This window comes from Artemia sp. Qi Xiang Cuo, chromosome 13 (assembly GCF_049724085.1).
Source record: "Artemia sp. Qi Xiang Cuo chromosome 13, ASM4972408v1, whole genome shotgun sequence".
NCBI lineage: Eukaryota > Metazoa > Arthropoda > Branchiopoda > Anostraca > Artemiidae > Artemia > Artemia sp. Qi Xiang Cuo.
In genome coordinates this window covers 35,881,510-35,897,237 of record NC_142806.1, presented here as the reverse complement: position 1 = coordinate 35,897,237, position 15,728 = coordinate 35,881,510, and the positions used below count along the sequence as shown (strand labels likewise).

The window sequence follows — 15,728 nt, the reverse complement described above, 5'->3', positions numbered from 1 at the left end:
AATTTTCTTTTTTTTTAATATTTATTTTTGATTTTCTTTCGTTGAAATGAGAGAGTTGGAATATTTCAGTAGTGTTTGGTTGTGGTTTAAATTGTCACAGTTAAAATTTCTTGATGTTACATTTTCTTGATTTTTCAAAGTTCATTTTGAATTTCTTTCGTTGAAATGGACGAGTTGGAATATTTCAGTAGTGTTTGTTTTTGGTTTACCTTGTCACAGTTACATTTTCTTGATTTTTTCAAAGTTAATTTTGAATTTCTTTCGTTGAAATGCAAGAGTTGGAATATTTCAGTAGTGTTTGGTTTTGGTTTACCTTGTCACAGTTACATTTTCTTGATTTTTAAAAGTTCATTTTGAATTTCTTTCGTTGAAATGCAAGAGTTGTTTCAAAGTTCATTTTGAATTTCTTTCGCTGAAATGCAAGAGTTTAAATATTTCAGTAGTGTCTGGTTATGGTTTACCTTGTCACAGTTGCATTTTCTCGATTTTTCAAATTCAGTGTTTGGTTGTGGTTTACCTTGTCACAGTTACATCTTCTTGATTTTTCAATGTTCATTTTGAATTTCTTTATTTGAAGTGAAAGAGTTGTAATATTTCAGTAGTGTTTGGTTGTGGTTTACCTTGTCACAGTTACATTTTCTTGATTTTTCAAAGTTCATTTTGAATTTCTTTCATTGAAATGCAAGAGTTGGAATATTTCAGTAGTGTTTGGTTGTGGTTTACCTTGTCACAGTTACATTTTCATGATTTTTCAAAGTTCATTTTGAATTACTTTCGTTGAAATGCAATAGTTTGAATATTTAATTAGTGTTTGGTTGTTGTTTAACGTGTCACATTTAAATTATATATATATTTCAAAGTTAAATATTTATTTCTTTCATTGAAATTCTAGATTTGGAATATTTCAGTAGTGTTTGGTTTTGGTTTACCTTGTCACAGTTCCATTTTCTTGATTTTTCAAAGTTCATTTTGAATTTCTTTCGTTGAAATGTAAGAGTTTGAATTTTTCAGTAGTGTTTGGTAGTGGTTTACCTTGTCACAGTTACATTTTCTTGATTTTTCAAAGTTCATTTTGAATTTCTTTCGTTGAAATGCAAGAGTTGGAATATTTCAGTAGTGTTTGCTTGTGGTTTACCTTGTCACAGTTACATTTTCTTGATTTTTCAAAGTTCATTTTGAATCATTCAAGAAACGTGATTAAAGACGATTTTAAACTACATGCTATTTGCATACCTTTCCTTGGCACCTTTCCAAACGAGCGGGGATCCCCCGCTGGTTCCTACACATTGCAAAAAGTGAGCAGTACGAAAACTCCACATTTTCAACCAGACTGGTTTTTTAGACAACACACCCACAGAGATGACACACACACATAGAAACGAGACACGCACAGACACGACACACAAACAGAGTCATAGTGAGAGAGATATCCAAAAAGTTGGGTTGACCTAGGTTCACTTAGAGTGGCGCGCCACTCTAAGTGAACCTAGGTCAACCCAACTTTTTGGATATATCTCTCACTATGACTCTGTTTGTGTTTCGTGTGTGTGCGGGTCGCGTTTCTATGTGTGTGTGTCGTCTCTGTGGGTGTGTTGTCTAAAAAAACAGTCTGGTTGAAAATGTGTAGTTTTCGTACTGCTCACTTTTTGCAATGTGTAGGAACCAGCGGGGAATCCCCGCTCGTTTGGAAAGGTGCCAAGGAAAGGCATGCAAATAGCATGTAGTTTAAAAACGTGTTTAATCACGTTTCTTGAATGATTCAAAATGAACTTTGAAAAATCAATAAAATGTAACTGTGACAGTGTAAACCACAAGCAAACACTACTGAAATATTCCATCTCTTGCATTTCAAGGAAAGAAATTCAAAATGAACTTTGAAAAATCAAGAAAATGTAACTGTGACAAGGTAAACCACTACCAAACACTAGTGAAATCTCCCAACTCTTGCATTTCAACGAAAGTAATTCAAAATGAACTTTGAAAAACCAAGAAAATGTAACTGTGACAAGGTAAACCACAACCAAACACTACTGAAATATTCCAACTCTTGAATTTCAACGAAAGAAATTCAAAATGAACTTTGAAAAATAAAGAAAATTTAACTGTGAAAAGCTAAACCACAATTAAACACTACTGAAATATTCCAACTCTTTCATTTCAACGAAAGAAATTCAAAACGAACTTTGAAAAATCAAGAAAATGTAACTGTGACAAGGTAAACCACAACCAAACACTACTGAAATATTCCAACTCTTGATTTTAAACGATAAAAATTAAGAATGAAAATTTAAATATAAGGAAAATTTAACTTTTATTATTTAAAAAAAAACAAAAAAATACTTAAAAATTACAACTCTTGCAATTCAACGAAAGAAATTAGAAATGAACTTTGAAAAATAATGAAAATGTAACTGTGACAAGGTAAACCATAACCAAACACTACTGAAATTCAAAATGAACTTTGAAAAATCAAGAAAATGTAACTGTGACAAGGTAAACCACAACCAAACACTACTGAAATATTCCAACTCTTGCATTTCAGCGAAAGAAATTCACAATGAACTTTGAAAAATCAAGAAAATGTAACTGTGACCAGGTCATCCACAACCAAACAAAACAGAAAAACTCCAACTCTTGCATTTCAAACGAAAGAAATTCAAAATGAACTTTGAAAAATCAATAAAAAGTAACTGTGACAAGGTAAACCACAACCAAACACTACTGAACTATTCCAACTCTTGCATTTCAGCGAAAGAAATTAAAAATGAACTTTGAAAAAATCAAGAAAATGTAACTGTGACAAGGTAAACCACAACCAAACACTACTGAAATATTCCAACTCTTCCATTTCAACGAAAGAAATTCAAAATGAACTTTGAAAAATCAATAAAATGTAACATCAAGAACATGTAACTGTGACAAGGTAAACCACAACCAAACACTACTGAAATATTCCAACTCTTGCATTTCAAGGAAAGAAATTCAAAATGAACTTTGAAAAATCAAGAAAATGTAACTGTGACAAGGTAAAACACAACCAAACACTATTGAAATATTCCAACTCTTGCATTTCAACGAAAGAAATTCAAAATGAACTTTGAAAAATCAAGAATATGTACGTGCGCAAGTTAACTCACAAGCAAAAATTACTTAACTATTCCAACTCTTGAATGTCAACGAAAGAAATTAATAATGAACTTTGAAAAATCCAGAAAATATAACAGTGAAAAGGTAAACCACATCAAAACACGAATGAAATATTCCAACTCTTGCATTTCAACAAAAGAAATTCAAAATGAACTTTGAAAAATCATGAAAATATAACTGTGACATGGTAATCCACAACCAAACACTACTAAAATATTCCAACTCTTGCATTTCAACGATAGAAATTCAAAATGAACTTTGAAAAAAAATCAGGAAAATGTAACTGTGACATGTTAAACCATAACAAGACACTACTGAAATATTACAAATCTTGAATTTCAACGAAATAAAATTCAAAATGAACTTTGAAAAATCAAGAAAATATAACTGTGACAAGTTAAACCACAACCAAACACTACTGAAATATTCCAACTCTTGCATTTCAATGAAAGAAATTCAAAATGAACTTTGAAAAATCAAGAAAATGTAACTGTGACAAGGTAAAACATAACCAAACACTACCGAAATATTCCAACTCTTGAATTTCAACGAAATAAATTCAAAATGACCTTTTAAAAATCAAGAAGATGCAACTGTGACAAGGAAAACCACAACCAAACACTACTGAAATATTCCAACTCTTGCATTTCAGCGAAAGAAATTCAAAATGAACTTTGAAAAATCAAGAAAATGTAACTGTGACAAGGTAAACCACAACCACACACTACTGAAATATTCCAACTCTTGCATTTCAATGAAAGAAATTCAAACTGAACTTTGAAAAATCACGAAAATGAAAATGTGACACGGTAAACCACAACCACACACGACTGACTAATGCCAACTCTTGCATTTCACCTACAAACAATCAACATTTCCTTTGTCACATAAAGATCATTTAACTGTGACAATTTACACCACAAACAAACACTACTGAACTATTCCAACTCTTGCATTTCAGCGAAAGAAATTCAAAATGAACTTTGAAAAATCAAGAAAATGTAACTGTGACAAGGTAAACCACAACCAAACACTACTGAAATATTCCAACTCTTGCATTTCAAAGAAAGAAATAAAAAATTAAATTATTAATTAAAACAAAATTTAACTGTTACAATTAAAAAAATTAACAAAAAATACTGAAATATTACAAATATTGAATTTCAACTAAAGAAATTCAAAATGAACTTTGAAAAATCAATAAAATATAACTGTTACAATGTAAAAAAAGAAAAAACACTACTGAAATATTCCAACTATTGCATTTCAATGAAAGAAATTCAAAATGAACTTTAAAAAATCAAGAAAATGTAACTTTGAAAAGGTAAACCACAACAAAACAATACTGAACTATTCCAACTCTTGCATTTCAACGAAAGAAATTCAAAATGAACTTTGAAAAATCAAGAAAATGCAACTGTGACAAGGTAAACCACAACCAAACACTACTGAAATATTCCAACTCTTGCATTTCAGCGAAAGAAATTCAAAATGAACTTTGAAAAATCAAGAAAATGTAACTGTGACAAGGTAAACCACAACCAAACACTACTGAAATATTCCAACTCTTGCATTTCAACGAAAGAAATTCAAAATGAACTTTGAAAAATCAAGAAAATGTAACTGTGACAAGGTAAACCACAACCAAACACTACTGAAATAATCCAACTCTTGAATTTCAACTAAAGAAATTCAAAATTAACTTTTAAAAATCAATAAAATCAACCAGTGACAAGGTAAATCACAAACAAACACTACTGAACTATTCCAACTCTTGCATTTCAACGAAAGAAATTCAAAATGAACTTTGAAAAATCAAGAAAATGTAACTGTGACAAGCTAAACCACAACCAAACACTACTGAAATATTCCAACTCTTGCATTTCAACGAAAGAAATTCAAAATGACATTTTAACAATCAAGAAAATGTAAGTGTCACAAGGTAAACCACAACCAAACACTACTGAAATATTCCAACTCTTGCATTTCAGCGAATGAAATTCAAAATGAACTTTGAAAAATCAAGAAAATGTAACTGTGACAAGATAAACCACAACCAAACACTAGTGAAATATTCCAACTCTTGCATTTCAACGAAAGAAATTCAAAATGAACTTTGCAAAATCATGAAAATGTATCTGTGATAAGGTAAAACTGAGTCTCTCAATACCCGTAAAGCTCTTTTAAAAGATACAAAAACTACTTATTTAACACAAAAAATTTCGTTTTTAATGACCACCACGTAAAGAAAAAACCACACGGAATCAGTCAACTGAGTCTCTCAACCCCCTTAAAGATCTTTTAAAATTTACAAAAAGTTCTTATTTAACACAAAAATTTCTTTTTTAATGAGCATAAAGTAAAGAAAAACCACACGGAATCAGGCAACTGAGTCTCTCAAACCCCGTAAAGCTCTTTTAAAATATAAAAAAACTACTTATATAAAAAAAAAATTTCGTCTTTAATGACCACCAAGTACCGAAATAACACTATTACTCCTTCAACTGAGTCTCTGAAGCCCCGAACATCTATTTTAAAATATACAAAAAATACTAATTTAAAACAAAAATTTAGTTTTTAATGACCACCAATTAAAGAGAACCCACATAGAATCCGTTAAATGAGTCTCTCGATCCCAGTACAGCTCTTTTAATAGATACAAACACTACTAATATAACCCAAAAATTCCTTTTTTAATGATCAGCAAGTATAGGAAAACCACACGCACTCAGGTAACTGAGTCTCTCAATCCCCGTAAAGCTCTTTTAAAAGATACAAACACTACTTATTTAACACAAAATTTTAGTTTTTAATGACCACCAAGTAAAGGAAAACCACACGGAATTAGGCAACTGAGTTTCTCAAACCCTGTAAAGCTCTTTTAAAAGATACAAAAACTGCTTATTCAACACAAAAATTTCGTTTTTAATGACCATCAAGTAAAGAAAAACCACACGGAATTAGGCAACTGAGTCTCTCAATCCCGTAAAGCTCTTTTAAAATATACAAAAACTACTTATTTAACACACAAATTTCGTTTTTAATGACCACCAAGTAAAGAAAAACCACATGGAATCCGGCAACTGAGTCTCTAAATCTCCGTAAAGCTCTTTTAAAAGATACAAAAACTACTTATTTAACACAAAAATTTCGTTTTTAATGACCACCAAGTAAAGAAAAACCACACGGAATAAGGCAACTGAGTCTCTCAAACCTGTTAAAGCTCTTTTAAAAGATACAAAAACTACTTATTTAACACAAAAATTTCGTTTTTAATGACAATCAAGTAAAGAAAAACCACACGGAATCAGGCAACTGAGTCTCTCAAACCCCTTAAAGCTCTTTTAAAAGATACAAAAACTACTTATTTAACACAAAAAATTCGTTTTTAATGACCATCAAGTAAAGAAAAATCACACTGAATTAGGCAACTGAGTCTCTCAAACCCTGTAAAGCTCTTTTAAAAGATACAACAAATGACCACCATGTAAAGAACAATCACATGGAATCCGGCAACTGAGTCTCTCAATCCCCGTAAAGCTCTTTTAAAAGATACAAAAACTACTTATTTAACACAAAAATTTCGTTTTTAATGACCATCAAGTAAAGAAAAATCACACGGAATTAGGCAACTGAGTCTCTCAAACCCTGTGAAGCTCTTTTAAAAGATAAAAAAAATACTTATTTAACACAAAAATTTCGTTTTTAATGACAATCAAGTAAATTAAAATCAAAAGTACTTAGTAACCTGATTATATCAAAACACTTAAATAAATAAAAATTTATATAACATAACATATATTAAAAAAAAAATTAATAATATTAATAAAAAATCTAAATTTAAAATACCAATTAATTATTAAAATGAGTATCTCAATCCCATTAAATATCTTTTAAAAGATATAAAAAATACTTATTTTAACACAAAATACAAGCAAGCAAATAACATGGGAATTCCTATACACGCAAGCAAATAATTGAGTTATTTTTACTTCACAATGTTTCAACTTAAAATCATTCTAATTATAGCATCCCATTTCTCATACTTTAATTACCTGTTACGCTTTCTTAACCATCGGAAGTTTAACATCACACTGATTTAGTAAACTGAGTCTCTCAAACCCTAAAAACTCTTGTAAAATATATAAAAAATAATTATTTTAACACAAAATACAAGCAAGCAAAAAACATGGGAATTCCTATACACGCAAGCAAATAACTGAGTTATTTTTACGTCACAATGTTTCAACTTAAAATCATTCTAATTATAGCATCCCTTTTCTCATACTTTAATTACCTGTTACGCTTTCTTAACCATCGGAAGTTTAACCAACGTAAATTAAGTTATAGACAATACTGGTTTAATCTCTTGACAAAGAGTGTAATGACCGAGTGTAATGACCTGTTTACCTACCAGAAAAATCTGTTTGGTACGGGGGCCTTGGCAAAATGGTACCTTGGTATATACTAATGACACGCAACAAAAGGATTGAAATCGGATCTTATTGTTGGTGTATGGGGAATTTGGATATTTAGAGAGCTACGGAGTTGATTATTTGACCGATCAGATACAAAAGAAGACGTAAATCTAAGGGACCTAGGAATATCACCATGGAGCTGAAGAAAAGCGAAAGACGCGCAGGAAAGAATATAAAGTTTTTTAATATCAGGTAACAGTTTAGTTGCCGAACGATTTACATCCTGGATAAGATTTATAGCTTTATCATAAGTATTCGAAAGCGGTTTGAGAAAAGAAGGGAAAGTAGACATCCATATGACTGAACAGTAGGAAACATAAGAATGAATTAAGCTATGAAATAGGATTCTTAGAATTGGTCCTGGAAAGATAAGTTTTAGTTTTCTTAGAATACCGAGGTTTCTTAATACCTTAATTTTAATCAAATCAATATGGTGTTTAAAAGATAAATTTTCATCTAGGAGGATACCTAGGAAACGGACATGGCCATCCTTTGGTCTACTAATAAAGCCTTTGGATATATGAATTTCAGATAATTGAGGACAAACCTAGGATATACGAGAGAAAACTAAATAAACTAGTTTTAGAAACATTTAAGGCAAGAGAGTTAGCATCAAACCAAAATTAATCTCTATCGAAGAGGTCCACTAACTATGTACGAACCTAATCCTCTGTTCTCCCAGAAGTAATAAGGGTGGTATCATCGGCAAAAGTAACAAGAGAATCCGAGGTATGCAAACTATAATTGTGGGTACGGGAGACTGTTGGATGACACTGACGACAGCAATAAAGAGGATTTTTATTTCTAACTGCAAAAATTAGGTCATTTATATAAATTAAAAACAGTGCCGGCCCTAAAACTAACCCTTGAGGGACCCCCTGGTCAACACTTGATGGTGAGCGAAAAAGTGTATCAACAGAAATTATTCTACCAGACAAGAGAGACTTGAACAAATAAAACGCACTACTTCTTACCCCAAAATGAGAAAGTTTAAATAAAAGAACACTGTGGGTTAAAGAATCAAAGGTTTTACGAACATCCAGAAACAAAGCAGCAGGAATCAAATGGGAGTCTATGGCAGAGTGAAGATAATTCAGTAAAACTGCACAAGCATGCTAGTAGGGTGCCTCGTCTGGATTTGCGTGCAGGTATAGGAATTCCCATACTATTTGCTTGCGTCTCTACACCTTTTCAAAGAGAGTCAGAACTCCCTCACACAGTTTGACGTAGACATTTTTTTTTTAAAGTTGGCAAGGTATAATGTGGCCAAACATGTTTTGAGAGTTTGATCGAAATTAGTGTTATGAAACAATTGGGGAGATTACGATTCCTTGGCACCTTTTCAGAGCATGTACTCATGGATACCTTTCCAAAGCAAGGTGATAAACACGCTTTTACAATCGGAATTCATTGATTGACATTTGCAAAAAAGGGGTAATTAGTGATTGGATAATTTTTTAACATGAAATCTCTGAATAAAATATTTTTGGAGGGATGGGATGATGGGAGCGGGGTGTCTGAGAGTACTTATAGTGTGATAGTGGCGGGGGGAGGTGCTAGCGAAAAACCCATATGGATGAATTGAAATAAAATTTTTAACGAGAAATGTCTGAAAATTGTTTTTGGGGGGATGGAGCGATGACGGATTGGATGTCTCAGACTAGTGATAGTGCTGTACTGTGGTATGAATTGCTTGTGAAACACCCAAATGAATGACTTGAAATAAAAATTTTAACAAGAAATGTCTGAAAAGTATTTTTGGGGGGATGGGTTAATTGTGTACTGTATAATACACAAGTGATGTTTGGACAGTGTTGTCAATTTAAAATAGTTAAACGTTATACTATACGAAGAAGTTGATACTAAGAGGGGTGTAGATGACAAGAAATGAATTGTAATAACGGATAGCTTTACTTCTTCGATGTGTTCCATATAATACATAAGTGGTGGGGTGATGGGAGCGGGGTGTCTTAGAGTACTTATAGTGTGATAGTGGAGGGGGGAGTTGCTTTCGAAAACCCGGATGAATTAGTTGAAAATAAAGTTTTAACAAGAAATGTCTGAAAAGTATTTTTTGGGGGATGGAGCGATGACAGATTGGATGTCTCAGACTAGTGATAGTGGTGTACTGTGGTACGAATTGCTTGTGAAAAACCCAAATGACTGAATTTAAATAAAATTTTTAAAAAGAAATGTCTGAAAAGTATTTTTTTGGGGCTGGGGCGATGACAGAGGGGATGTCTAAGACTAGTTATAGTGCTGTTCTCTGGCATGAATTGCTTTCGAAAACCCAGATGAATTAGTTGAAAATAAAGTTTTAACAAGAAATGTCTGAAAAGTATTTTTTGGGGGATGGGGCGATGACAGAGTGGATGTCTTAGACTAGTTATAGTGCTGTACTCTGGCATAAATTGCTTTCGAAACCCCGGATGAATTAGTTGAAAATAAAGTTTTAACAAGACATTTCTGCAAAGTATTTTTTGGGGGGGATGGGGCGATGATAGAGTGGATGTCTTAGACTAGTTATAGTGCTGTACTCTGGCATGAATTTCTTTCGAAAACCCGGATGAAGTAGTTGAAAATAAAGTTTTAACAAGAAATGTCTGAAAAGTATTTTTTTTCTTTACTTGATGGTCATTCAAAAAGCGAAGATTTTTGTTAAATAAATAATTCTTCTACCTTTTAAGATAGCTTTATGGGGTTTGAGAGACTCTGTTGTTTCATTCTGTGTGATTTTTTCTTTAATTGATGGTCATTCAAAAAGCTAGAATTCTTGTTAAATAAATATTACATTTACCTTTTAAAATAGCTTTACGGGGTTTGAGAGACTGTTGTTTTATTATGTGTGATTTTTTCTTTACTTTGTGTTCATTAAAATACCTAGGATTTTTGTTAAATAAATAATTCTCATACCTTTTAAAATAGCTTTACGGGGTTTGAGAGACTCTGTTGTTTTATTCTGTGTGAATTTTTCTTTACTTGATGGTCATTCAAAAAGCAAGGATTTTTCTTAAATAAATAATTGTTATAACTTTTAAAATAGCTTTACGGGGTTTGAGAGACTCTGTTGTTTTATTCTGTGTGATTTTTTCTTTACTTGATGGTCATTCAAAAAGCGAGGATTTTGTTAAATAAATAATTCTTAAACCTTTTAAAATAGCTTTACGGGGTTTGAGAGACTCTGTTGTTAAATTCTGTGTGATTTTTTCTTTACTTGATGGTCATTCAAAAAGCGAGGATTTTTGTCATATAAATCATTATTTTACCTTTTAAAATAGCTTTACGGGATTTGAGAGACTCTGTTGTTTTATTTTGTGTGATTTTTTTTTTACTTTTCACTCATTCAAAAAGAGAGTATTACTGTTAAATGAATAATTATTGATCATTTTTAAATAGAATTACGGGTGTTGACTGACTTTGTTGTTTCAGACTGATTGATTGTTTCTTCACTTGATTGGTATTCAAAAAGTGAGGATTTCTTTTAAATAAATAATTCTTATAACTTTTAAAATAGCTTTACAGGGTTTGAGAGACTCGGTATTTTTACATGAAAACAACTTCAACCGTGGCCCGCAATCAGAAATTAAATTATAAAAAAGTTTCTTCAACTGAAAGTAAGGAGCAACATCAAAACTTAAACGGGTGGGCTGTTTGTGTTTCTTTGGGCTATGTGTGTCTCTTTGGGCTGTTTAAGTCTTTTTGGTCTGTTTGTGTCTTTTTGGGCTGTTTGAGTCTTTTTGGTCTGTGTTTGTTTCTTTGGGCTATGTGTGTCTCTTTGGGCTTTTTTTGTTTCTTTGGGTTATGTGTGTCTCTTTGGGCTGTTTGAGTCTTTTTGGTCACTGTGTGTTTCTTTGGTCTTTTTCTGTCTCATAGGGCCGTGTGTGTAACTTTGAGATAGGCCTGTTTCATTGGCCCGTATAAATCTTTTTGGTAAGTTAGTGTCTGGTTGTGCATTTTGTGTCTCTTTGGGCTGTGTGTGTCTCATTTTTCTTTGTGTTTCTCATCGCGGATTTTTTTACTCTTTATCCTGTGTCTGTCTAGTTTGGCAATGTGTGTCTCTTTAGGCTGTGTGTCTCTTTGGGCAATTTGAATCTTTTCGGTCTGCGTGTGTCTCTTTGGCTGTTTGTGTCGTTTTGGGCTATGTGTGTCTCTGTTGGATGTGTGCGTCTCTTTGGGCTAATAAGGGTTTTTGACCGTAAACTCTAGTTTTTTGCCAGTTTGTAGTTTACGCACTAATATCAATATCAGTAACGATTTTATTTGAACTTTCTCCAAGTTGATCAAATTGGTCTCTAAACAGTTCATGATAAAAAAAATAGTTTGGGACAAGAAAAAAAAACCTAAAATAATGTCGTGAAATCATTTTCAACACTCAGAGCAGGGGGGTGTTGGGATTGAATCATAGAGAAACAACGAATTTACTTTTAAAAAAATGTGACTCAGAAACGTGTCGTTCTTTTCACTGGCTTTAAAGTGCACACAAAAGTGCAAATCAGGTTTTACAATCGTTTTGTTTGCTCAAAATTGAACAAAGCAGCCATGGTTCGGCTTATTTATTTTTCTTTATAATTCTAAAGACACTTAAGAGGAAGAAATGTATTCAAAGTCAAGGCTATAAGATAAAAAAGCTCTGGATATTTTTGTCAGTTTGTAGTTTATGCACTAATATCGATATCAGTAACGATTTTATTTGAACTTTCTCCAAGTTGATCAAATTGGTCTCTAAACAGTTCATGATAAAAAAATAGTTTGGGACAAGAAAAAAACTAAAATAATGTCGTGAAATCATTTTCAACACTCAGAGCAGGGGGGTGTTGGAATTGAATCATAGAGAAACAACGACTTTACTTTAAAAAAAAATGTGACTCAAAGACGTTTCATTCTTTTCACTGGCTTGAAAATAATACTGGGACTTGGCCTCTCGACACACAGGATTATAAATATTCCTATAAATTTTAAATCGCTGAAAGCAAATCGCTTTCATTGAAGGGCTAGCAGACTTAAAGGCCCTCCAGAGATTATTTTGGATAATAATCTCCAAAATAATTTCTCTGGAGAGATTATCCAGAGAAAGGCCCTCCAAAATTCTGCAATAGAAATTATTCTATTGCAGAATTTTGGTTTGACAAATTGTTCATGTGGATGGAAACTGTGAGACTTTTGATCTTCAACGTGGCTGAAGCCATCACAGCCTCTACAACAAAATTTTTCCATCGATAAATATATTTCAATGTATTTCAACATACATATGTTGAAATACATTAAAATATTTCACAAAAATAGAAAAAGAGAAATATAACTACTTAAAATTGCTGAAAAGAAAATTCCTAGTTGCATTTACCCCTCCCCAAAGAAATTTTCTGCCGGGGAAGATGATGGCACCCCACGCCTTTTCCACCTCTGTGCTTGTTGACATGGGAACGTAGTATTATATGCTACATAAAAGAATATTTTAACTAATTCTTAACCCCCCCCCCCTACCTCTCTCTACATTTGTCTGCATGCTCATAGAGAATAAGCCGTTTTCTACACCCACCAACACAATCACTCCTCCCCTTATGATAGTTGACACACATTTACGCGTCACCAAACGTAATTTCATTACATATAAAGTGAATCAATTTAGTTTAACCCAGTACTGCCACCGTGTGGCATTACTTCTTCAGCAACTGGGAAGCTTAAAATACAGTTTATTGGTACTTAGAAATCTATTAGCTTCTTTAAATTGTAAATTGACTTTAAATTCGTCCTCTTCGGGACAAAGTCATAGTTTGGTGCCCTAAAATGGCAGAGAACAACATTATCCGTGGCACAATCTTTATAGTAACTTAATAAGAAACTTCAAATTTACGTTCGAACGAGTTCTCCCCCAATTTTCTAGGATCTTGGGTTTGATACGATCACCCCTGGGAAAAAAACAAAGACAAATAAACATGCATTGACGATCTTTAATCAGGGGGAAAAAAGCGAAATTCCACTTGGAGCTTGAAACCTCTAAGGTAGGGTTCTCCGATACAATGAGCCTAATAAAGGGATTTTCACTACGATTGCTTGCTTTTGGGGGGGGTTTCCTTTTTTTGAAAAACACGCAAATTTTCTTAGATTCTGGGCTTTTAGTGGGTTAACAATGAATTGAATGAATTATATATATTTTTAATCAGCATAAAAAGCCAATTCTGCTGATGGGTCAATTGTTACCAAAATTCAGTTTTTAGTTTTGGTGATTATTGGCCCAAGTTATTCCTTACTTACTGTTAGTTATCATGAGCTATTTGATAAGATTCTCTTGTGATAAAAATATTTATTTTACCTGTTCCTTTTATTCAGCTGAAATGGACAATTAAAAGAAAGAGGGTCAATTTGACAGCTGGATTGTAATTTAAATTTAGTTTTTCTTTCTCTATGCTGCATTTTTTTAAATGTCTGAAGATATAATGGATTTCAGTTCGAAGAGAGGGTTGTCCTGTTGTGAAAGAAGTATATTTAAATGGGTAGTATAAAATCAAAATGTGATATCTATGCAGGCAGGATGAGTTTTGAGCATAGGAAAATGCATAAAGACAAGTCTATATCTGTTATAATCTTAGGAAGCAATAAATCCTTCTGTAATTTTGGTTCGAGTCTTATTTTCTTTTACTCTTAGTTTTGGACATAACGGATTAAGATTAAATGCATAATAATTCATAATAATTCAATATATAATGAATTAAACGGGTTGATCTCTTTGCCAGGAATTCTCGTCGTTTAAAATTTGCTGAGTTTTGTTTCGTTTTGCATGCTAAGTTAGTTGCTCTTTTTATTTGAATTTTTTTCTAAATGTAGTTAAAAATAAACTTATTCCTAAGACAATAGTTCCTACAATATATTGCCGTGCTCCTTACCCACCACTGCTATTCTGGTGTCTGGCACCCCCCTGAAAATGTTCTGAATGCAACGAAGCTCATTTTTTGTGGTTTTAGTATAGACTTCAGAGCAGGGGACGAACTGTGCTATTTTTAAAGAAATAACAAAGCCTGAATGCTAGGCAGGAGTTTTTTGTCTTTTACAATTGTTTCTTTTCCCTAATTTTATAACGCTATACAGAGGAAAGATCTGGGAAGACTGTCTTGACCAGGGCCTGGTCATAGCTCTTGGTGGATCTGGTTAAGACTATCTATAAATTGTCTATACTGAAGTTGTTTTAATGTAAATATTTTTTGAATAAATAGATTCTAAACTCTATACTATACCTATTGTTCTTAATCTAAAATAATACTAAAATTCATTTCCACGATTAAAAATTCCATATAATTAACTATTGATATTACGAGTGGTGGGAATAAGAAGTTTCGGTTAAATTTTAATGTTATTTGGTACACATTGTTTTAGTGGACCATAAAAATATAACTGCACTTACTTCCTAAAGTTTCGATCCAAGATAAAAATCCATTGTTAAGGAACAAGGATATGCCAAGTGGAGAATGAACTGCGACTACGCTATTCCCTTAGCTTTGTGCTTACTAAGAATGGAATCCACGTAGAGGAGTTGAGTTTTCAATTTCGATAAATGGAGCAACTCTAATAGGAAAAGCAGAAAATACAAGACATATAGACAAAATTAAGGAGTTTGAAAATAAGTCAATACTTCAGTACACACACACACACAAAAAGGCATTAATTCTTAAATAGGGACAGCATAGTGTTTTACAGATAATAATTTAAGGCATCAAACATTAAACATAATGACTTAAAAAAGAAGTAAGACATTTGCGCTATACTGAAAACCAACTTTGTTTTAAACATTTTGGATTTTTTTCTATAATAGCAACAATAGAACAAAAAAAAAAGACAATATCATAAGGCCATCAAAACTTACAAATTAAGACTGCTGCTACCCACTTTCTCTGAAGCTTCAAATGATCTAAAAGGCTTAAGTTTCACGTGAATTTTATTTAAAATGATGTGTTATCAAAGCATTGACAAAAAAGAAAGAAGGAGAAAGTTACCATAATAATCACGATTACTTGAAAACATTAGGAAAGCAGACTGGTTGTTTATGTATATTGATATTATTTCCTACAAGTCCAGAAATTCGTGCATTTTCAATGTTTTAAGTATAGAAGG

At 32.3% G+C, this 15,728-nt stretch overlaps 1 protein-coding gene across 1 annotated transcript in view; it reads right to left on the bottom strand.

Annotated features, from left to right (window-relative positions):
• Window positions 1-15,097, bottom strand: part of LOC148945236 (A-type potassium channel modulatory protein DPP6-like) — a 420,942-nt gene extending 405,845 nt beyond the window's left edge. Inside the window, exon 1 of the mRNA XM_089098982.1 lies at window positions 15,022-15,097. The gene's annotated coding sequence lies outside the window, so the exon portion shown is untranslated. The remainder of the gene's footprint in view (window positions 1-15,021) is intronic.
• Between the last annotated feature and the right edge of the window lie 631 nt (window positions 15,098-15,728).